This window comes from Chiloscyllium punctatum, chromosome 31, assembly GCF_047496795.1.
Source record: "Chiloscyllium punctatum isolate Juve2018m chromosome 31, sChiPun1.3, whole genome shotgun sequence".
Lineage (NCBI taxonomy): Eukaryota > Metazoa > Chordata > Chondrichthyes > Orectolobiformes > Hemiscylliidae > Chiloscyllium > Chiloscyllium punctatum.
Genome location: NC_092769.1, coordinates 53118667 through 53143398, shown reverse-complemented (window position 1 = coordinate 53143398; position 24732 = coordinate 53118667). Strand labels below are relative to the sequence as shown.

Here is a 24732-nt window from a genome sequence, read left to right as displayed (position 1 = left end):
CATGGTATCAGCGTAATGTATTAGCATGGACTGAGGATTGGTTAACTACACTGGCTGTTGCTGAGTCCTCACTTGCAGTGCTGTATACAATGTTAGCTCCGATATTTCATAAAGGATAAACCAACATCGGAAACCATTCAAAAAATATTCACTTAGGTGCTTAGAGGACGAAAGGGTTGACCTATCAAGAATAGATAAGCAGGGGTGATCTTATGGAAACAAGATCCTGAGGAGCTTGACAGAGTAGATGTTGACTAGATCTTCTAGCACCAGTGAAGTCTCAAACCAGGGGACATTACATATGGGAACATTCATTGTAGAAAAGGTAAAGATTTTTTTTCTCTCTGTGAATGGCTAGAATTTTCTCGCCCAAACAATTGTGAAAGTTAAATGTGGGAGGGGAATGGTTGGGTTACTCTTCAGAGTGTTGTTCTGGCTTGTTGGACAGAAGGGACTGTTTCTCCACAGTAGGGAATCGATGATTCTGTCGCAAATTATTTTAGAGGGCAGATAGATTTTTCAAATATTGAGCAGTCGAGGGCTATGCGGATCAAGCATAAAAGAAGTGTTGAGATCTGGGTTGACCCAGCCATGATCTGATAGAATGGGGGAACAAGCTGAAGGCGATGAATGCCCGACGCCTGCTCCGATTCCTTGAGGCTCCATTTCATGTTTTTTTTGTTTCCAAAGAAGAGCGTGATACAATGTGCAAAAGATCTCCGATGTTGTGAAAATGGGGTGTTTATGTACTGGTTCCGATGGCATTGATTCATCAATCACAGCTATACAGTCATGAGTAGGAAGGCAATTCCCTCCATGAATAAAGGAAATCTACTGCAGAGCTCACACAATGGGAATTCTTAACCTCAGTAAACTTCGTCATCACATTACCCAACATATCAGCTTAAGCAGGACATCCTGCGCATGCTCTAGTCAATAAGGCGACGCCGGGTGATTGATGTCAGCACCGGACCAATGAAAGGAAGGTAGGCGGATCTGGATAACCGAGCGGGAAGTTAGTCCTCCAACCAATCAAAGTGAGTGAAGGGCGGGGCTAAACAACCATGTGATCACCCTCGCTCGCGGCGCAGAGTCGCTGTATTGACTGTTCGGGAAGTTACGGAGAGAAAGGATACGGTAAGGAAAGAAATAAACAAGAAAACGGGAGAAAAACTGTGTTGCTATGTGCGGAGAGGTTTTACAACCAAATTGTGCACGTCGGAAAACACAAATTTGAACGTCCAGTCCTGTGTTTGCAGTAAATGGGGAATTGCCTCAGCACCGCTGCATTCCCGAGTGAGTGCCGCCATCGCTATTCGGGGCAAAGATTCACTGGACACGTGCACCGCAGCCATCTTTGTAGGGGGCAAGGTGCAGCCAGGCGCATGTGCAGCCATTCTCTCGTATCGAGTCATTGTGATCATTGCAGCCAATACTGCTCTGATTCACCTCTGGGCTCCCTCGTAACCACTTTGTCAATATCTAACTTCCTCAATCTCGAACCATGGGTGTATTTCTGGTCTGTTTACTACTGTATTATTACTTTTATAGACCCTTTGTAAATTAGTTTTTCACTGCGGCCCAGCCCCTGACCATCTGCTGCTCTATTATCAGATTACTTTTTTCTTTTTCATTCCCTGTAATCCATTTTGCACTCCCTGAATCATCAACTGTGTTTCTCCTTCCACAGATACCAGTGATTAATGCCAAAGCTGTGTTGCCTGTGGAGAGTGTGATGTTTGACTTTCTTGTTCAGCTGCAGTTTGTGTGGTGAAGGTGCTCCCACAATGTGATTGGGTAAGAGGCATTACAGGTTATTCATTACAGCAACAGTTATTATTTGAAGATAATGTCCAAATCCAGAACAGTTTGTAGTTTTATTATCATGCTTATAATTTCACAAAAATACGATTGAGAACTTTAGACATAAAGCCATGGGTGGAGATTTTAGGTCAGGTGACCAAAAGCATTGCCGAAAAACAGGTTTTGAGGGATATCTTAAAGGTGGAAAGCAGACCTGTGAGGTTTTGTCTGCAAATTCCAGACCATGTTGCTTTAGTAACTGTAGAATCAGCCGCAGAGTTGAAGTAATGAATTTAAAAAAAGTTGGAAGTCTCGAAGAAAATGGGTTGAGAATTCGGCAAAGAATGTGTGGTGCAGGGAGCTAGGGATGATAACAGCCAGAAATCAAATCAAGAGTGAGAATTTAAAATTGTTGTTGCTTATGAATCGGAGCCTTTTGACTGATGAACGTGTTTGGGGAGAAGTGAGCACGTGGGCGATAGAGCTTTCATTTTTTTCTTGAGATTACAGGGAGGTTGAATTTGGGAGGTTGGCCAGGAGTGTGTTTGGATAATGAAGTCTGGAGATAACACATGTTGGATGAGAGTTTCAGTATATGAGCTGAGATGAGGGTAGAATCAGCTAGAAATAGTGGTGTTGGAGTGGGACTGGGCTGACCCTCTCACCTCAGGTTGTGAATCAGGCGGTAACACAATCGGGAGCTGAGTGGCCCTGGTGGGGCCTAAAATGAGTGTCGCTCAGCTGGCTGTTGCTGAGCAGCTGCTGCTTGATAGCCCTTTGATGACATTTTCCATCACTTTACTGCTGATCGAGTGTGGACTGACAGAGGGAAGTTGCCTGAGTTGGATTTGCCCTGTGTTTTTGTGTTGAACATCCCTGGGCAATGTTCCACATTGTTGGTCGATGCCAGTGCTGGAGCGGTATGTGGCTTGGTGGGTGGCAATTTATGGAGCACAAGCTATCAGTACTATTGCCAGAATATTAGCAGGACCTATAGCCTTTACACTACTTAACCATTTCTCGATATTGTTTGAACTAAATTGAACTCGCTTAAAGCTCACATCTGTGACGTTAGGAACCACTGGAGAAGGCTGAGACGGATCATCTCACTTTGCATCTGGCTGAAAATTACTGCAAATGGTGTCAACTTATCTTTTGCATGGATGTGTGAAACCCCTCCAGTAAGGGTGGGGATTTCTGTGAAGCTTCCTGCAACGAGTTGTTTAATTGTCCATTACCATTCACAACTGGGTGTGGCAGAACTGATCCATTGATTGTGGGATCATTTAGCTCTGTTGCTTGCTGCTGATGCTGTTTTGAAATGCCGATGGTCCTGTTTGGTAGCTTCGCCAGGTTGGCACTTACTTTTTAGGTATGCCTGGTGCTGCTCATGGCATGCTGACCTATCCTGTCCATTGTGATGGGTGAGTGCGGGATGTACAAACCCATGAATTTAGATTGTGCTGGAGTACAGTTCTGCTGCTGTTTTTTTATCCCTGAGTAGGAGAGTCCAGAAACAGAGAGCATAGGTTGAGGGTGAGAGGGGAAAGATATAAAAGGGAACTAAGGAACAACTTTTTCACGCAGAGTGTGGTGCATGTATGGAATAAGCTGCCAGAAGAAGTGGTGGAGGCTGACAATTATAGCATTTTAAAGGCATTCAGATACTTGATATGAATAGTGAAGATTTAGAGGCGTATGGCCCAGGTGCTGGCAAGAGGGATAAGATGAGGTTCGGATATCTAGTCGGCATGGACAAATTTGACCGAAGGTTCTATTTAGTGACTCACAGCTCAGTCGGTTTCGGTCTTTTCAAAGATAAATCTTAGTCTGTTTTATTTTAGGAAAGCTACAACATTCAGTAAAGCGACGGTTTATTTCTTTAAGTCCACATCTTATGATACTTTGATTCAGTTTTTTAATATAAAATATTGGTACTAATTTATTCTAGAGTAGTGTTTTATAAAGCTGTAAGACTATGTGCCTTTTTCTGGGTCTGTGGACTGTTAAGGTGCAGAGATGGCCATTCGTACAGTGTGCTCTTCCTGTTGGATTTCGGAGATTAAGGAAAGTTTAAATTATCCTGATTGTCTGCAGGTAGTGAGGATGCAATTCCTGGAGGATTTCATGGGCCCGATAAACGTAATGAAGAATTTTCAGGAACCGGAGGAGGGGTGTGGGGGCGGTGGTATGATAGGTGGCAGTTTCAGAAAGGCAGGAAAACTGCCGATCCAGTCAGGTAGATGGGTTTCCTCTCGGAAAGGGAGGAGTGGAGGGCAAGTAGTGCAGGAGTCTCGTGTGGTTATTTCCATCTCAAATAAGTATACTGTTTTGCAAAGCATCAGGGGTAACAGACTCTCGGGAATATCGCACTGACAGCCAAGTTACTAGTGTAATGTGAGGTATATCAGGTTCTACGCGATCGATGGTGATAGGGGGCTCTTTAGTCTGCAGCACAGACTGCAGTTTCTGACAGTGAGACATCAGAATGGGGTGGTCTCTCCTTACTGCCTGGGTGAAGGATGGCTCCGAGGGTGCAAAATATTCTGAAAGACGATAATGACCAGTGGGAGGTCGCTGTACATTGGTACCAATGACATAAGAGAAAAGGATGAAGTCCTGATGAGAGAATATAGCAAGTTAGCCTGGAGGATAATAAGCAGGTCCTTGTGGGTAGTAATATCTGGATTACTCCCGGTGCCACATGCTAGTGAGAGTAGGAATAGCAGGGTAGAGCAGATTAATGCGTGGCTAAGGATCTGATACAGGGGAGAAGGATTCACATTTTTGGATCATTGGAATCTCTGCTGGGGTAGAATTGACATGCATAAGAAGTATGGATTACACCTGAATTGGAAGGTGTCTAATATCCAAGCAGGGAGATTTGCTAGTGCTACTCGGGAGGCATTAAACCAGTGAGGGCGTGGGGGTAAACCTAAAGAGATAGTAAGAAAGGAGGTAAGTCTGAGGCTGGTACAGTTGAGAAGTTAGACAGGCAAGGCAGGCAAGGGCAAGGCACAGTAGGACTGACGAGGTACAATAGACAATAGGTGCAGGAATAGGCCATTTTGCCCTTTGAGTCAGCACCACCATTCATTATGATCATGGCTGATCGTCCACAATCAGTATCCTGTTCCTGTCTTATCTCCGTAACACTTGATTCCATTATCTTTAACAGCTCTATCCATCTCTTTCTTGAAAGTATCCAGAGACTTGGCCTCCATTGCCTTCTGGGGCAGTGCATTCCATGTGTCCACGACTCTCTGGGTGAAGACGTTTCTCCTCAACTCTGTTCTAAATGGCGTCTCCCTTATTTTTAAATGGTGTCCTCTGGTTCAGGACTCACCCATCTGTGGAAACATGCTTCTTGCCTCCAGAGTGTCCAACCCTTTAATAATCTTGTAGGTGTCTATCAGATCCCCTCTCATTCTTCTAAACTCAAGTGTATACAAGCTCAGTCGCTCCAATCTTTCAACATGATCATTCTGCCAGTCCGGTAATTGACCTCATGAACCTACCCAACACTCCCTCAATAGCCACAATGCTCTTCCTCAAATGTGGAGACCAACACTGCACACAACACTCCAGGTGTGGTCTTTCCAGGGCCCTGTACAGCTGCAGAAGGACCTCTTTGCTCCTATACTCAATTCCTCTTGTTATGAAGGCAAGCATGCAGTGAGCTTTCTTTACTACCTGCTGTACCTGCATGCTTGCTTTCATTGACTGATGTACAAGAACACCTAGATCTCATTGTACTTCCCCTTGACCAAACTTGACTCCTTTTAGATAGTAATCTGCCTTCCTGTTCTTGCTTCCAAAGTGGATAACCACACATTTATCCACATTAAACTGCATCTGCTATGCATCCGTGCACTCACCTAGCCTGTCCAAGTTCATCTGTATTCTCATAACATCCTCCTCACATTTCACCCTGCCACCAAGCTTTGTGTCATCAGCAAATTTGCTAATATTACTTTTAATATGTTCATCTATATTATTACTGTATATTGTAAACAGCTGCGGTCCCAGCACCGAACCTTGTGGTACCTGCAGTCACTGCCTGCCATTCCGACAGGAAACGTTTATCACTACTCTTTGCTTCCTGTCAGCCAGCAAATTTTCAATCCAAGTCAATCCAAGAAATTGAGGGTCTGGTCAAAAGGATGAAGGAGGGATATGACAGGTACAGACAGCTGGGTTTGAGTGAATCCCTCGGAGTATAGGGGCAGTAGCAGTACACTCGAGGGAAAACAGGAGGGCAAAAACGAGACATGAGATAGCTTTTGGGGAAAGAGGTTTAAGGACAATCCAAAGAAATTCTACAAAACACTAAGGACAAAAGAGTAACCAGGGAGAGAATAGGGACCCTCAAAGATCAACAAGGCTGTCTGTGGAACCACAGAAGGTGGGAGAGATGCTATCCGAGGATTTCATGTCAGCTTTTACTGAAAGAGGATATGGAAGCTAGAGACTTTGGAGAAATAAATCGTGATAACTTGACATCTATCCATATTACAGAGGTTGTACTGGATGTCTTATACAGGAAGCTGAGTAAATCTGTGGGACCTGATCGGGTGTATCCCAAAACTTTGTGGGACGTTAGGGAAGTAATTGATGGGCCCCTCGCTGAGATATTTCTATCACCGATAGCCACAGGTGAGGTGCTGCAAGACAGGTGCCATTATTTGAGAAAGTTGATGAGGAAAGGCCAGGGAACAATACGATGGTGAGCTTTAAGTTAGTGGCAGACAAGGTGTTGGAAGGAATTCTGAAGGACAGGTTTATATGGAATTTGAAAGGCAAGAAGTGATTAGGGATAGTCAGCATAGCTTTGTACATAAATCACTAACATGGACGTCAGAAAGGCATTCAAAAAGGTTCCACATAACAGGCTGGTTAGCTAGTTAGACACCATGGAATACGGAGAGAACCAGCTATTTGGATACAAATTGGCTGGAAGGTTGGAGACGGAGGGTAGTGTTTTTCGGACTGGAGCCCTGTGATGAGCAATATGGTGCAAGGATCGGTGCTGGGTCCACTGCTTTTCAGCACTTATATCAGTGACTTCTATGTGAATATATGAGGTATAGTTAGTAGGTTTACAGTAGACATCAAAAGTGGAGGTGCACTGGACAGCGAAGAAGGTTACCTCAGAGTACAATGGGACTTCAATCAACTGGGCTGAGGATTATCAGATCGAGTTCATTTCAGACAAATATGAGGTGCTCCATTTTCAAAAAGCAAATGAGGGCAGGAATTATACACTTAATTGGAAGTTCCTCGGGAATGTTGCTGGAAAAAGAGACCTTGGAGTGCAGGTTCACAGTTCCTTGAAAGTGGAATTATAGGCAGGGTAGTGAAGAAGGTGATTAATGGACTTGCCTTTACTGGTCAGTGCATTGAGTAGTGGAGTTGGGACGTCATTTGGCGGCTGCACAGCACATTGATTGAGCCATTTCTGGAATTCTGGTGTCAGTCCTGTTCTCCCTGCTATCGGAATGATATTGTGAAACTTGAAAGGGTTCAGAAAAGATCTGCAAAGATGTTGCCAGGGTTGAGGGTGTGAGCTACATAGGTAGATGTTGAATAAGCTGGGGCTGTTTTCCTTGGAGCATCGGATACAATTGTGAGGGGCATGGATAGGGTGAAATCCCAGGGTCTTATTCCCAGTATATGAGAGTCCAAAGCTTGGGGGCACAGGCTTCAGCTGTGAGGGAAAAGATTTAAAAGGGATCTAAGGGGCAATGTTTTCCAGCTGAACATGGTATGTGTATGGAATAAGGTGGCAGAGGAAGTGTGGAGGCTGGTACAATTACCCAATTATGCCTTGAGATGTTGTATGTGATTAGCAAAAATTTAGAAGGATATAGGCCAAGAGCTGGCATATGGGATGAGATCAATTTAGGATATCTGGTCGGCATGGACAAGTTGGATCGAAGGGTCTGTTTCTCTGCTGTACATCTTTATGCCACTACTAAAATTAAGATGGGTTTCTCTTTTATGGAGAGTTAGCAGAAGATCATATAATTCTTCTTGGAGCTGAGAAGGTTAGGCAGTAATTTCGACCAGGAGCAGATTTGTTTCCAGGATATTTAATTTATAGAGAGACAGAGGGAGAAATTATTAACGTCACAATTTTTAGTTACTACCTTCAGGTAACTGGCAAATAATGCCGGTTAAAAATGTGAAGATTATTTTACTAACTAAGTTCTGAGCATCTGGAACAGTTTGACCGACAGCTGGATGCAGATTCAGTCGTTATTGTCAGAACAAGTTTGGAATTTAACTTTTTTAAGGACGGATCTGGAGGGCTACAGACAAATGGGAGGTGAGTTGGGATAGACTGGCCCTATCTTCAGAGGGGGAGAGTACAACCCCAATGGGCTGAATAGCCCCAAGCCCCTGTGCTCTGTGTTCCTGCCCCATTCACTGTGAATGATGAAGCTCATCCCAGGGCAGAGTCATAAAGACCTCCAGAATGGAATTAGACCCTTTGTCCGAACTGGTCCATGCCGACCAGATATCCCAACTTAATCTAGTCCCATTTGCCAACATTTGGCACATTTCCTCTACACCCTTCCTATTCATATACCCATCCAGATGCCAAATGGTGTAATTGTACCAGCCTCCACCACTTCTCTGAACAGAAGATTCCATACATGCACCAATCTCAGTGTGAAAAAAGTTGCCTCTTTGTTCACTTTTAAATCTTTCCCCTCTCACTTTAAACCTACACCCTCTTGTTCTAGGCTCCCCCACCCCAGGGAAAAGACCTTGTCTATTTTTCCCATCCATGCTCCTCATGATTTTATAAAACTCTGAGGTCACCCCTCAGTATCCGATGCTCTTGGGAGAATCCCACTCAGGTCACAATGGGGCCCGGGTGTTTGACAAAACTTCAGACCAATAGGAGAATTGGCGTGATCCTCCAGCCAATGGGAGTGAATTAGGGTGGGTCCCGCAGGCCAACACGGCCATGAGCTGTGCAGGTGCAGTGTCACTGTGAGGGGGGACCTAGTAGTGAGTGTGAAGGGAGTGGGAGAGACTGAAAAGTCTGGGGAAGAAATGGAGCTATTGTGGACTGGGAGGGTTTATAAACACACGGTTTTAGGTTGCTAGACCTGAATTAGAAATTCTTGGTAAATTAGAACCAAAAGAACTGCGGATGCTGTAAATCTCACACAACAACCAAAAGGTACTGGTAAAGCTCTGCAGGTCTGGCAGCATCTGTGAAGAGAAATCAGAGTTAACATTTTTTATCCGCTGACCCTTCCTCAGAACTGATGTTACTGAAAAGAAATGTCGGTTTATATGCAGAAGGTAGGGGTTAAGCAGTAAATGATAGGTGGTGATAGATTCCAAAGAAAAATGGGAGCAGTTGTACAAGGGAGTGGATAACGATCTGACTGGGGAGAGGGTAAATAGCTGTTTCTGGGGACTGTTAGTGACTAACCATAGGTAATATGTAATGGTAGGCTGTAATAAAAAGGCCTGGCATGTGGGTTAAGAGGCTAGGGCGCTAGGACATTGGAGAGGTCAGGACCTAAACTTATGGAATTTGATACTGGGGCTCGAGGGGTGCAGGGTCCCCAAGTAGAAGATGAGGTGTAGTTCTTCCAGCTTGCGTTAACGTGTGGTGCTGGAAAAGCACAGCAGGTCAGGCAACATCTCAGGAGCAAGAGAATCGACGTTTTGGGCATATTCCTTTCATCAGGAATGCCGGGATTGGGGAGGGGGAGTAAGAGGGCGGAGAGATAAATGAGGAATTTGAGGGGTTGGTGGGAAGGGAGCAAGGATGTCGGTGGAGGGTAATGGAGAGAGGGTGGAGTGGATAATTGGAAAGGAAGATGGACAGGTGGGACAGTTCAAGAGGGTGGTGTCGAGTTGGAGGGTTGGATCTGAGATAAGGCAGGGGAGGGGAGATGAGGTAACCTTGATTCTGTGGTTAAAGGGTCCCAATGTGGAAGATGAGGTTTTATTCCTCCAGGCGGCGGGTGGCTGGGGTTTGGTGGTGGGGTTGGCCCAGGACTTGCATGTCCTTGGCGGAGTGGGTGGGGAAGTTGAAGTGGTCGGCCACAGGTTGGTGCATGCATCCCAGAAATGTTCCCTGAAACATTCCATAAGTTGGTGTCCTGACTCCCCAGTGGAGAGGAGACCACATCGAAAGTAAAGGCCATGATAGTTGAGGTGTTTGGATGTGTAGGAAAATCTCTGCTGGATGTGGAAGGGTCCTTTTAGGGGTGAGGGGGAGGTGTGGGCACAGGTTTTACACCTCTTGCTTTGACAAGTGAAGGGGCTGGGAATGGAGGGTGGGTTAGTTGGAAGCATGGATCTGACTAGGAATTCACAGGGATTGTTCTCTGTGGAATGCTGAAAGGAATGGAGCGGGAAATATATCTGGTGGGATCTGATTGTAGGTGGTGGAAATGGCGGAGGCTGATGCGTTGTATCTGGGTGGAAGGTGAGGACTAGGGGTTTCTATCCTTGTTACAGTTGGAGAGGTGTGGTTCAATGGCAGAGGTGTAGGAAGTGGTGGAGATGCACTGGAGAGTATTGTTGACCACGTGGGAGGGGAAATTGCAGTCCTTGAAATACGGGACGTTTTGGTATGTTCTGGAGTGTTCTGCCAGCTTGCATCAAGCTTCACTGGAACACTGCAGTAAGCATGAGACTGAGATGTTGGCCAGGGAACAGACTCGTGTGTTAAAATGACAGGCAACTGGAAGCTCGGGGTCTGTTTTGCAGCAGAACGTAGATCATCAGCTGCCATTTCCAGCACCTCCACTGAGATGCTGCCAGACACAGGTTCCTGTCCCTTCCATTAACAGCTGTGCACCCTCCAAGCCAGATCGTTATTCACTCCTTTTTCTTTCCAAAAGTTCCTGTCTCTCTTTGTGCTCTGTCCCCACCTATTATTTACTCTTCAACCCCTATCTCCTGCAGTCCAAAGATATGCAGGTTCCGTGAATTGGCCAAGCAAAGTTTCCCGTAGTGTTCAGGGATGTATAGGTTAGGTGCATTAGTCAGGGGAAATGTAGAATAATAGGGTCGGCGAATGGGTTTGGTTGAGCAACTCTTCAGAGAGTGGGTGTGGACTTGTTGGACCCAATGGCCTGTTTCCACTCTGTAGGGATTCTAATTTTCCCAGCTACCGTCGGTTCTGAGGAAGGGTCACTGGACCTAGAATGACCCTTGGTGTGTGCAGGGGGAGGAAACTGGAAAGGGGAGTTGGATCCAGTTTTGACTGGGAGGGTTTAATTACACTCTGAACAGGTAGTTAGGCCTGAATTAGAAACTCTTGCTCCCACGTTTACAGCAAATGGGAAAACGGCTGTGGGCCTCAGGCCGTGATAGGTCCTGGGTTATGGTCACCATGTTTACTTGGGGCAAGGTACAGCGAGGCACATAGACATGTCCTCTTCCTGGGTGGGGGAGCGGTGATTTGAAGAGGAGCATTTACACATCAAACACATACCAAGAGAAGTGTTTGCCTTCACTATTCATCTTGCATTGACTGTGAGCTTTGTTTTGTGAATTCATTTTATAGGATATTAATTGAGAATAATTGAGACAGGGATCTCAAAAGCAATTTTCTATCATCAGCAGGGTCATCAGGATCTGAATAACATTGACACTGAACTGTAGAAAGGAGGAAGGTGTGTCTGTTCTGTCTGTGGGAAAGTGTTTTTATTTCGAACAAAAAGATATTCAAATTTGTGGTTGGATCACCCTTTGGGTTTGTGCTCTGTTCTGGGCCCTGCAGCTGTGGAAGGAGATATTGCCCTGAGAGGGAGCACAGATTGATCCAAATTACACCTCGTCTCTTTGTAGGAAATGTCAGATTTTGTCCCAGTCACCCACTTCATGATGTTTGCCTGGAAACTCCTTATTTTCAATTCACTGCAAACTTCTCATTAAAATTCCTTATGGACTCAAATTGCAGCACCATTTTGGTTCGAATGTTCCAGATTCTGACAACTGTCTGTTCATCCAGAAACTGCTGAAGTCTATGTTCACTCTGGGGTTACCAAGGGCTGAAGTGAAAGATGAGATACAATTCCTCATCTCCCATTGAGATGAATTGGAACAGTACAGGAGGCTGAGGGCAGTGTAGATGGGAGAAGGCAATAAAAATGACAGGGCTGCACTGTGAGGGCTGTTTGGCTCAATCAGTGTGTTTTGGAGTTGGGTGTAAACAGAGCGAGGGGAGACAGGGAGAAGGTGAACTACAGCTTCAGTTTTAGTTCCGGACATTCAGAAATTCACTTGGTCCCAATGGGAACAGGCAATTTGTAAGTGAAACCTGCTGAGTTTGTTTTTCAACAGTTTTTAATAATATAAAATGTCAGCTTCAGTAAAGATTGGGGCTTTTGATTATGATGGAAATGTTTGAAGTGAAGGAATGTTTCTCGCTCATTTAAATTCTCTTAATGGGAGTAACTAGCTGAATCTAGAGACACATAGTTACAGGAGACCTCAGACCCATGGTCTGCTCCTCTTGTACAATGTGGAACATAAGGGACGCTTTCAGTGTCCCTGACGGCTACGTGTGCAGGAAGTGGGCCCACCTACAGCTACTGGGAAACTGCTTTTCAGAACAGGAGCTGTGAGTGGACTTACTGTAGAGCATCTGTGATACTGAGAATGTTATAGACAGCCGTTTTAGTGAGTTAGTCACACTGCAGGTGAGGATTACACAGGCAGAAAGGGAATGGGTGACCATCAGATCAAGTAAAAGGTTCAGGAAGGAAGTGCAGCACTCCCCAGTGATCATTCCCCTTCTCAGACAGATATTGTGCACCGCTTGGGATTCTATACTGGGTGGGGTGTACTCTCAGGGGAAATCAACAGCCAGGTCCATTACACCACAGATAGCTCCGCTGCACAGAACAGGAGGAAGGAGAATGGCAGAGCTACAGTGACAGGGTCAGAGACAGACGCGTCTGTGGCCACAGACATGAATTCAGGACAGTGGAACCCAGGTCTATTTATTGATAAGTAGACAGACGAATAAAGGTCAGCGTCCCAAATGTAACCTTCAGCACTTGATCACCCTGAAACTCTACTTTCCTGGGAATGTGCACTTGTTCTGAGCCCTTCAGAGGGATTGAAGGGGATGGGGATAAAACAGAAACAGGGTTGTGTTGTAGATCTACAAAATAACAGTCACCCTCCCCTCTTGGTCTCTCCCCTCTGTCTCCCATCGCCCATCGTACCTCCTCCCCACCACAGGGAAAAGACCTTGTGTATTTACCCTGTCCATGCCCCTACTGATTTTATAAACCTCTGGAAGGTCACCCATCAGCCTCTGACACTCCAGGGAAAACAGTGTATTCATCCTCTACCTGTACCTCAAATCCTCCAACCCTGGCAACATACTTGTAATTCTTTTCTGACCCTTTTCAACTTTCACAATATTGTTTTGATGGAAGGAGACCAGAATTGCACTGAATATTCCAAACATGGTCTAACCAATGCCGTGTACAGCGGTAATATGACCTCCCAACTTCTATGACTTCCCAACTCCTGTACTCTGTACTCTGACCATTAAAGGAAAGCATACTAAGCACCTTCTTCACTATCCTATCTTACTGCGATTCTGCTTTCAAGGAGCTATGAACCTGCACTCCAAGGTCTCTTTGTTCAGCAGCACTCCCGAGGACCTTACCATTAAGTGTATACATCCTGCTAATATTTGCTTTTCCAAAATGCCATACCCCACATTTATCTAAATTAATCTCCATCTGCCAGTCCTCAGCAAATTCAACCATCTGATCAAGATCCTGTTGTAATCTGAGGTAATCCTCTTCATTGTCCACTACACCTCCAATTTTGGTGTCATCTTACTAACATTACTTCCTATATTCACATCCAAATCATTTATATAAATTATGAAAATTAGTGGATCCAGCACCGATCCTTTGTGACACTCCACTGGTCACAGGTCTCCAGTCTGAAAAGCAACCTTCCACCACCCTCTATCTTCTACCTTTGAACAAGTTTTGTATCCAAATGGCTAGTTCTCTCTGTATCCCATGAAATCTAACCTTGCTAACCAGTCTCCCATGGGGAACCTTGTTGGACGCCTTACTGAAGTCCATCTAGATCATTTCCACTGCTTTGCCCCCATCAATCCTCTTGTTGTTACTTCAAAAAAATTGACTGAAGTTCATGAGAAGTGATTTCTCACACACAAAGCCGTTATTAATATCCAGGACTTAACTCTGTACATTGGGGTCTGTGTCACCCAATTATAGGTGTTAATATTCTGGATAAAGTTCACGTACACCAGCTTTGTGTTAGCGACTGTGTATTGAGTCTTGTTAATAACACCAACACAGGTGAGTTCCTTTTGAAAGGCAGTCCCTATATCCCTAACCCTCTCCCACCTGCTCTGTCTCCTCCCTCCCTAACATAGACAGTAAGTGGGAGGAGCTCACGGAGTTTCCATGTGATTGAGATTGAGAAATTCTTCCCTCCTTTCCACTAGCCCACCAAGAAATGGTGGTAGTGTCCTTACCTCTGGACCAGGAGGATCTGGTTCAGAGTTGAGTAACAGCATCTTTGAAGAGGCTGATTGGCTTGGTCATGTTTTCGATACTATCTTCCAGCTGTCCCTGCCTGAGCCTCCAAACAGAACCTTCCCGTAGTTTCTCTCCTGTCAGACTCTTCTATTGCTCCCTTTGTCCAGGATCCTCTTCTGCTACTGCACTGTTCCTGTCCCTCACTGATCTGTCCATCCCCCAGTGTCCTCCACATTCATTCATTGGTTACAATCCCATTGTCCCAGTTCTCCAGCCCCGCCCCCTCCATCCTATTAGGCAGCAGCTGCTGTCAATCACCCAGGCTCCTGTGAGATCTGGAGCATGTGCTATAGGAGGGGAGACCTGTGCACGGGGGCAGAGCTGGGCAATTGTTGGCGGATGTGTAGGGTGGGTCAATGCCAGGGAGGCTGTGGGTGTGTGGGATTAATCTGTCATTGGCAGCGTCCTCCCTCTGAAAACAGGACCCAGGTGAATGGCCCCTCCCCTGGTATCGTGACCAGTGGTCAAAGTATCAATGGGGAAGCATTTTGCAGAAAGTTATCAGAACTCTTGTGAAGATTCAGGAATGTTATGGAAAGGGACAGGGGTGGGCCTGTAATTAGAGTTCTGATCTGTTCCATTTTAGTTCAGATATGATTTGGCCAGTGTGTGCAGGATGGTTCTCATCAGAGGTTGGACTGGGGGAAATGAGTATGAGGTTCCAGTTTGGAGGGAAAAAAATCAATGTGGGTCTGACCCTGGGAGGTCGGGGGAGGATTCATCAAACACCGGGAGGCTCCGAGTCAGACTCATTGATTTGATTAAATTTACTACAGTGTGGAAACAGGCCCTTCGGCCCAACCAGTCCACACCGACTCGCTGAAGAGCAACCTACCCAGACCTATTTCCCCTCTGACTAAAGCACCAAACACTATGGGTAATTTACCGTGGCTAATTCAACTGACCTGCACTGCCAGTCTTTGGATTGTGGGAGGAAACCGGAGCACCCGGAGGAAACCCACGCAGACACGGAGAGAATGAGTCCGAGGCTGGAATCGAATCTGGGACCCTAGTGCTGTGAGGCAGCAGTGCTAATTACTGTGCCATCGTGCCGCCTCTTTTTTTGGTTCTTAGTCTGCAGACAGGAGCTCTGAAACTGAATTCAGAGAATAGAGAGTGTTAGAACTGGGTGTGGAGGGAAGGAGTGAGGAGATTGGTTTGGATTTCAGTTCACAGAAGAGAGAAATTGTGAGACTGAGATTTAAAGCTTTGGGGGAAACAAAGAAAATACAATTTTATCCTACAATTGTCTTATGAATTTCCATCCTGTATTAACAGTTGTGACTTATTTTCTCTGTTGTAGGGTTCTGAAAGGGCGGATTTGTGGATGAGAAATTCCAACTGAACTTCCTGTTCAGTTTTGATAGTTACTTGATCCGTGCCGATCTGAATATCATTGGCCTTTTCATGTGGAAGGAAAGGTGTGTATTCTGTCTGTGGGCGAATATTTCAAATGTCAGTGTGTCTGGGAAAAAAAGTACCGAGACACAGCCATGTCCATGTTAGTGTGGTGACTGTGGAGAAAGAGTTCATTTGCTTTTTAAAGTCTGAAAAAACATGGCACATTTCCCATGAACAATTAAGTTACTGATTTGTTTTGTATGAGGACAAGTTTTTAATTAATCATGCAACCAGAAAGACACCAGGATCCCTGCACCATGGAAAATACTATGAAAACGGGATTGTTGTAAAGGGGTTAATTATCGATCATGGCTTGTAATCCATTGGCGTTGTCACATCAGTTCCAATGCCTTGGGGAAACACTGCAAATGTGATGAATGCAGTGTAGGTTTCACTTATTAAACTGTCAAAAGGTGCAGAAGAAATTTACAAGGAATTTGCCAGGTCTCAGGGGTCTGAGTTACAGAGAGATGTTGGACAAGTGAAGATTTTATTTTTGTTTAGAGCAGTGGAAACAGAGGGGAGTGTTTTCTGGAAGTGTATAAGATCATGAGAGGCATGGGTAAGGTGAATGCACTCAGTCTTTTTCTCAGGAAACCAAGGATTGGAGGGCATCAGTTTACGGTTAGAGGAGAAATTATGAAAGGGAACCTGAGGGACAACTGTTTTACACAAAGGGTGGTATGTATATGGACTGAGCTGCCAGTGGAAGTGGTTGAGGCGGGAACACTAACAACATGTAAAAGACATTTGGACAAATACATGGATAGCAAAGGGTCAGAAGCAAATGGGCCAAGTGCAGGGAAATGGGGATCGCGTGGATGGGCAATCTGATTGGCTTGGGCCAAAGAGCCTGTCTCAGCTGTAGGACCCTGACTCCAAGTATATTTACTAATTCTCCCGCTATCTCTGGTAGCACCCTGGGATGTATTCGATCAGGGCAAAGAGACTTGTCTACCTTTAGCTCCATTAGCTTGCCCAGTTCTAACACTTTGGTGATAATGGTTGTTTCTTGGTTGTCGCTTTCATTAGTCTCCTTATCAATTACTGGCATGTTCTTCGTATCCTCCACTGTGAAGGCTGACTGCTGTGTACTCATATTCCTGAACCCTGTTGGATAGGAATAACTAGGCACAGAACTCTGAGAGGTCTTCTTTGAGTCTTTTATTGATGAGACATGGCAGTTACTTGGATAGTGTACATGCAGAACACCTCCAGGCAGCATCAAGTAACTCCCCGCCTGTCCGACGTATGGCTCCCATTCTTATAACTTTGTGGTTTGTGGTTTTGAATGGATGCTGTCTCTCAATATTATCTCCATGGCAATGGCAGTTAAAAAGTCGAGTTAAACCACATACCCCTCCCCCACGCCCCTGTGGCTCAATCAGGTATCTGACAGGCGGTTCACTCTCAGTGGGGCTGTCTGTCAGGATTCTGATGTGGAAGAGCCAGTGTTGGAGTAGGGTGGGCAAAGTTTAAAAACCACACATCACCAGGTTATAGTCCAACAGGTTTATTTGGAAGTACAAGCTTTTGGAGTGTGCTGTGATTTTGAACTTGATCAGGATTATCTCTATGATAAATTACAGAGGCCATATGTTCACCAAACAATAGGTTCCTTTCTAGCAGTGTAAACTGCTATTCCGGCCCTGGGGATTGCTACTCATCACTTTTCTCCCCCAATCCCATCTAGCTTTCTGTTGATCTTTAAAGTTTTTCTAATCTCCTAGTTTATCCTTGGTCTTTGCCAATTTGTATGCTTTCTATTTCAATTTGATAAACTCCCTTATTTCCTTAGCCACCCATGGCAGATTATTCCTTTTCCTATAGTCCTTCCTTTTCACTGATATACACTTTTGCTGAGCAGTTTGGAAAAAAATCTCTGATATTCCTCCACTGTCCGTCAACTGTCCCACCCTAAAGTCTTTGCTTCCAGTCTACAATAGCCAACTCTTGCCTCATTCTATCGTAGTCTCCTTTGTTTAAGCACAGGATCTTGGGATTAGATTTAATATTCCCGCTTTCCAACTGTATTCTAAATTCAACCAGACTTATCACAAGTCTTTTTATCAGATTACGGGATGAGGCGATGTTACAAGGGTGTTTTGGTTTTCATTGTTAGAGACCTTAGCTTTGTAACAAAGTACAGGATAAATATTCACAACAGAGTATTCTGGATGGTGTGAATGTACTACACAGTCTAAAACCATAAATCACTGTCTCCCCTCAGTTTACATGATTTGCAGATGCCGATGTTGGACTGGGGTGTATAAATTTAAAAATCACACTACACCAGGTTATAGTCCTTCAGGTTTAATTGGAAGCACACTAGATTAGAGTGTTGCTCTTTCATCATGATCCAATTAAACCTGTTGGACTATAACCTGTTGTTGTATGATTTTTAACTCACCTCAGTTTAAAATTGCAAAATCATTATCTCCCACATGCTTCCACACTATCTACGTTTGGACCGCTAATCCACCTGAATATACTGCTTTTTCCAAAAATCCCCTTTGGTGAAGGTGGTGAGTTTTGGATTCAGCTTTCCAGTTATTACCGTAAGAAGATAGGCCCTGGGCACAGGAGAGGCAATGCAGCCCTTCGAACCAGCTCCACCATTTAATACGGTGATGATTGAGCTCACCTCGGTCTCAACTGGATTTTCCTGCCTGCTCTCTCTCATCCTTCATCTAATTGCAAAATCAACATCTATATTTCTTCAGTAAATTTGCTCATTGTCCTGGCATCCACCGCATTTTGAATAGGGAATTCCACAGATTCACAGCACATTGAGACAGGTACATTCTTCTTCATGAGTATAGAATAGAATCCCTACCATGCAGAAACAGGGTAATCATCCATGGAGTCCACACCAATCCTATAATGAGCATCCAATTCAGACTCAACCATTTCCTGTACTTCCCATGGTTAATGGCTTAACCTGCACACGCATGGATACTGTGGACAATTTAGCATCGCCAATCCACTTAACCTGCACATCTTTGGACTGTGGGATGAAACTGGAGCACCCAGAGGAAACCCGCACAGACACAGGGAGACCGTGTAAACTCCACACAGTCGCCTAAGGCTGGAACCAAATCCAGGTCCCTGACGCTGAAACTCAGGAATGCTAACCATTGAGCCACCTCTGCTTAAAATCTGCTTCTCCTATTAACCTCCCCACGCCCCAGTTGGCTGAATCTATATTCCTTACATCAGAAAATCAGCTTGTGGAAGCAGATGTCTCCGTAAAACCCAGTGACAGTCCATATGTTCTGTGTATCTGAATGGGGATCCTATACACAACACCCAACAGTCCACGCTTTTCTTTCACTTTCCTGAGACAGGGCTCCAGTGGCTTCATGGGGACTACAACTTCCACAATCCGTGAGGCAGGGACCATACGTGTGCGGGGAAACCCGGCACTATACATGTACAGAATGTGGACGGGTTTTTGAGATGTACTTATGGTAAGTATACTTTGCGGAAAGTATTTCACATGTGATTGGCTGGAGGAGGAATGTATCTGCTTATAGTATTGATCTATTCGGGGGTCAAAGTGTCACTACACCCATGTAGGAACACTCTCCATTCCCAATTCATTGTAATGCTGGGAATCACCTAATGGGGAACAAAGAAGGATCTGACCCATTCTCCCAGACTGAAGGTTCCTCTTCGGTCCAGGATCTGCCACCTCCCTTTCTGTTTCCTTTTGTTTCATTCTGCTGTTACATCATTGACTTGCAGCAACTGAAGGGAAAGGAAGTGAACCCAGAAAGGGTGCAGAGTCTAACCAGGGACGGGAAGTGGTGGCATGGATCTGTTTATCAGTAACTCCATGAGAATGGGGAGGGTGTACATTAGGGGGTCGCAGAGTCAGAATGGTGGGAGAGAGTAAGTGGGCTGGAGGATTACAGTTTTGAGGGAAGAAAGGGAAAAAGATTCCAGAGAAACAAGAAGAATTGTCTGTTCTGAATTTCTAATCTGTACATAATCCTGGACACAGGGTGCGAGATGGTGAAGGTTTGCAGACTGAAATCTCAAAATCACGTGCAGGTCGTGATTAAGTTAACCAGCATTTGACGAAGCAAAGATGGAGAATCACTGGGCCAAAATCCTGCAACACTCTCCCTCCCAGCATCGTCGATCTCTCTGCACCAAATGGACTGTGAATGGTTCAAGACAGCAGCTCACTACCATCTTCTCAAGGGTAACGAGAGATGGGGAATAAATGCTGGCTGAGCCAGTGATGCCCATATCCTGGAAATGGGTTCTATCTCTAGTTGCATGAAACCTAACTGATGTTACTGCGGGATGATGAGGGATCTGACTGCACCCTCCAGGAGGCAGCACCATCACACTACCCCTGCCTACACCCACACAGTAACACAGCAACATCACTGGAACAAGAGGCAGTGAAACCAAAGGAGGACTTAGATATAGTTCTTCGAGGCAAAGTCATGAAAGGGGATTGGAACAGAGCAGGAACAGGAGACTGAGCTGGATGGTCAGCTGATTCCCATTGAATGGTGGAGCAGGATTGAAAGACCGAATGGCCTCCTGCTGCTATCTCCCAGATATGTATGTAGTCATGGAGCCCGGATAGGAAGAAGTGGGCAGGCATTCTCCAGGAGATTGCAATTTCACAACAGTTTTCAGTGAGGGACGGTTTGATGGATTTTATTTAACATTTATCTTTAACACAAGGTTTTTAAATTTTGGCTTTAAAACTTCCCTGTGTGCACTCACTGGTCTCTCAATCGTGTTGAAGACGCAGCAAATCCGTTGTCATGCAGAGGGGTGAACAGCTCCTACCCCGTGTGAACGCGCTGGGGACTCGGGGTGGGATGAATCACTGAATCCATTCTCCTATATTGAGTATCTGAATGGCCTCTCCCCCTGTGTGGGCTCACTGGGACTTCGCAGGTGGTGCATTTGTGTGAATCTCCCCCCACACTGGGAGCAAATGAATGGCCTTTCCCCAGAGTGAGCTCGCTGGTGTTTCAGCAGGTCACTGAGTGAGTCCTTTCCCACAAACTGAGCAGGTGAATGGCCTCTCCCCGATAGGAATGCACTGATGTCTTCGCAGGTGAGAGATTTGAATTAATCCTTTCTCACACATGGAGCAGGTGAAGGGTCTTAATCCGCTGTGCCATCTCTTGTGCCTCAGCAGGTTCTCCTTCACCGCCACTCCCTCACCACCAGACGCCTGGAGGAAGAACGCCTCATCTTCCGCCTTGGAACACTTCAACCCCAGGGCATCAATGTGGACTTTAACAGTTTCCTCATTTCCCCTTCCCCCACCTCACCTTAGTTCTAAACTTCCAGCTCAGTAACTGTCCCCTTGACTTGTCCGGACTTGTCCTACCTGCCTATCTTCTTTTCCACCTATCCACTCCACCCTCTCCTTCTTGACCTATCACCTTCATCCCCTCCCCCACTCACCCATTGTACTCTATGCTATTTTCTCCCCACCCCCACCCTCCTCTAGCTTATCTCTCCACGCTTCAGGCTCACTGCCTTTATTCCTGATGAAGGGGTTTTGCCCGAAACGTCAATTTCGAAGCGACTTGGATGCTGCCTGAACTGCTGTGCTCTTCCAGCACCACTAATCCAGAATCTGGTTTCCAGCATCTGCAGTCATTGTTTTTACCTGTAAGATCGAGTAGTTCCCTTCCCATACATGGGGCAGGTGAACGGCCTCTCCCCAGTGTGACTGTGTCAGTCAGTGTCGCGCTGGGAGGTGTAAGTGAATCCCTTCCCACAGTCCTTACATGTACACAGCCTCACCTTGGTCCAAACACATTGGTGTCTTCCCAGATCACATGACCAGTTAAATATTCGACCACTTGCATAACATAGGAATGATTTTTCTGGGCTGGGAATGCTGCTTTCCCCTTCCATATTACCGATAAGGATCAGGACCTGTGGAATTGGACGACTCTGCAGTTGATGTGATTTTAAAGCTGAGTTTCCCATTTTGGAACTCTCTCTGTCTGTAAAACAAGGTTTCCCCTATCATTACTATAACTCCCAACACCAGCTCTCCCTTCAGTTCCCCTGAATTTCTAAATTTGGACTAATGCAATGACCTACTTAATGTGCCTTTCTCTCACTTGTATCTGAAAGTAAGTTGGCGCCATTTTGAATAACTTTATACACTTTACCAGCAGAACTCATACTTCCTCTGTCATTTACGATTTGTAACCCATGGGAAATTTGTTACCATCTCCGATGACCGTTATAATGCTCTGACCACTTCGCTGGAGCCAGTGCAAGTCAATTCTAACAATTACCAATAGATTGTATCTGAACGGGATGCCCCCACAACAGTAGGCACTCTGACACTCAGTGCCCATCATTTAAGTTATTTTTGTTAAAGCCCCTCATGTGTCTGGCAATCTGACAATACAATCGAAGATATTTTATACAGTAACCTTTCAGTCTCAATTTCCAGTTCCAGTCCTCGAAGCAGCCAGTAACATGCCAGTGAATTGAATTCTAACAGCAGCATTGCCTTGGCAGAAGTGATTGAGGAGAATGAAGCTGTCTTCTCTGGACTATCTAAAAATGAACAAACATCTTAAAGAGATCAATATGGTAGACACTGCAAGGATGTGTGCCCTGGCTGATGTGTCTGGAATGAAATCAGCACTAACTGTGGTATCTTTATCCAGCATCCCCTTTAGCTGCATAAATGTTTAAGATTTATTTGCTGCTCTAATTCCACTCTCTTGATCAGTCCCACTTGTAACTGCTGTAATGTTGGTGGCCGTGTAAATTTATAACATTTCATTTATTCCATCCCAAAACTTCTCTGTATAGGTGTCTCACTTTTGTTCACCGAGACTCTCATTCAATCTGACCTCTTCACAATGCCTGCTCTGATAATTCCTTAGAGGGCTCAGAATGAAATGTTCACAGAAGGACAAAACGAGGCTGATTGACTCATCAGCTCTCCAAAGCATCACCTCACCAAATGCCATTCTTTACCTTTACCCCATAAACATTCCCATTCATCCCCTTCCAATAATTGTTCAATTCTATCTCGTCATTGTACCTGGCTCCACCTCGCTCTTTTGGCAGTGCATTCCATAAACTTTCTCTGCATGAAAACGTTTTGTCTCATGTCACATGTGCTTCCTTTATCAATCCCTTTACATCAGAGCCTCCTCATTATTGATTCCCCCATGCATGTGAACAGTTCCTCCCGATCTACTCTCACTAGATCCCTCTTGGAGGTATTTTTACCCAGTATCCCCTGAGATGATGAATATCATCTCTCCCGGTCCCAGGAGACCAGTGCGAGACCATTCAGGTGCTCCCACTCTCGTACTGGGTTCAGTGCACCATCCAGCCTCACTGTACTCCAGCGAATTCTCAGTGGGGAGAGGCCATTCACCTGCTCTGAGTGTGGGAAGCCACGCACTCAGATATCCAGCTTGATGAATCATCGGCGAGCTCACAAGTAACCACAGTGATTGGATTTGTTTTGTTTGTTCATGGGATCATGGCATCACTTGCTGGGGCAGCATTTGTCATCCATTCTAACTGTCCAGGAGATGGTTCAGAGTCAACCCCATTATTCAGGGTCTGGATTCACATGTCGGCTGGACCAGGTCAGAATTAGCACAATTTCCCAGGCCCAATGACATGAAGAGTTGATGTCTGGTCTGTTATCCTATTTCAGAAATATTAATGAATAATGTTTCCAGTTGAATTAAAAGTGAAAGACCAAAATGGGTTTTAGCCTGATTGAGCACATCCTCCTGTTTTCTTAGTTGTTATTGACAGTCTCATTCCCCTTGCACCGGAACCTGTTGCAGAGAGTGTTACAGAAAAGGCAGAATGGTCAGCTGCAGCTGGTCACCTGACCTGTCACTGGTCGCAAAGGTGCACTCTCCACAGATGCTGCCAGATCTGCTGAATTTTTACAGCAATGTCTGCTTTTGTTCCTGATATCCCAGCATTTGCTGATGATCAGTTTTTCAATGTTCATCTTGTCTGTTGCAGAGGAGTTGATTGATGAGTTTGGAGGGTTTTGAAAATTGCAAGTTAGGCCACAAATTAGCCATGATCATCCTGAATGGCAGAGCAGGATTGAGGGGCTGAATGGCCTCCCCCTGTTCCAATGGAAGTTATCCATCTGCAGCTCTCATGATAACAGCAGAGTTTCTCCGAGACCCAGTGAGTGGTGAGGCACGTGAGATTGTGGGGGGAGGCAGATTCAATCAGGGATTCGGGAAAACAATCAATGACCTATCCATCTGATTGTTAACTCAGACAGATAGGCAGAAAGAAAGATGCACATTTCGATAGCACCTTTGATGACCTGGGGTAATGAAATATGCTTCAAACCAATGATTTCAGCTTCAAATCTCTGAAAACACAGACACAAAGCTTCCTACTTGTACCAGGTTGTCTCTCAACCTCCTGTTTTCTTAAGAAAAGAGTTTTAAGCTATTTAGCCTTTCCTAGTGATTATAACCGCTGCATTTCTGTCAGATTTCTGACTGAACCTTTATTTTCCTGTTGTGAGTGATGCTATTAGCAGAAACAGTTCCTGACTTGTGAGGGGTTTCGGTTGGAGTATTTATATTTACAAATTCATTCCCACCCTCACATACAGTGTGAAATTGATGTAAAACTGAAGGAAAGGATTGAGTGAGAACCCAGAGAAACACAAAACGCAGCATGTGTACCTTAGCTGAATGAACCTGGCATGAGGAAACTGTGACAACAATCACAATTAGTTAGAATCACAGCATCCCTTAGGCACACAAACAGGCTATTCAGTCCATCGAGTCTGCAATGACCTGCTGTCCCACCCTACCCCCGTAACCCCACATTTACCATGGCTAACCCAACCCACCTAACCTACACACTACAGGCCATGTTAGCACGGCCAATCCATCAAACCTGCACATCTGTGGGAGGGTCTCAA

General features: G+C 45.2%; 1 long non-coding RNA gene across 1 annotated transcript; it reads left to right on the top strand.

Moving 5' to 3' along the window:
• Nucleotides 1-1086: 1086 nt before the first annotated feature.
• On the top strand, nt 1087-15809 carry LOC140456830 (uncharacterized). The gene is made up of 3 exons (XR_011953167.1): nt 1087-1137; nt 1691-1797; nt 15691-15809. It is a non-coding gene; the product is annotated as an uncharacterized lncRNA (long non-coding RNA).
• Nucleotides 15810-24732: the final 8923 nt, after the last annotated feature.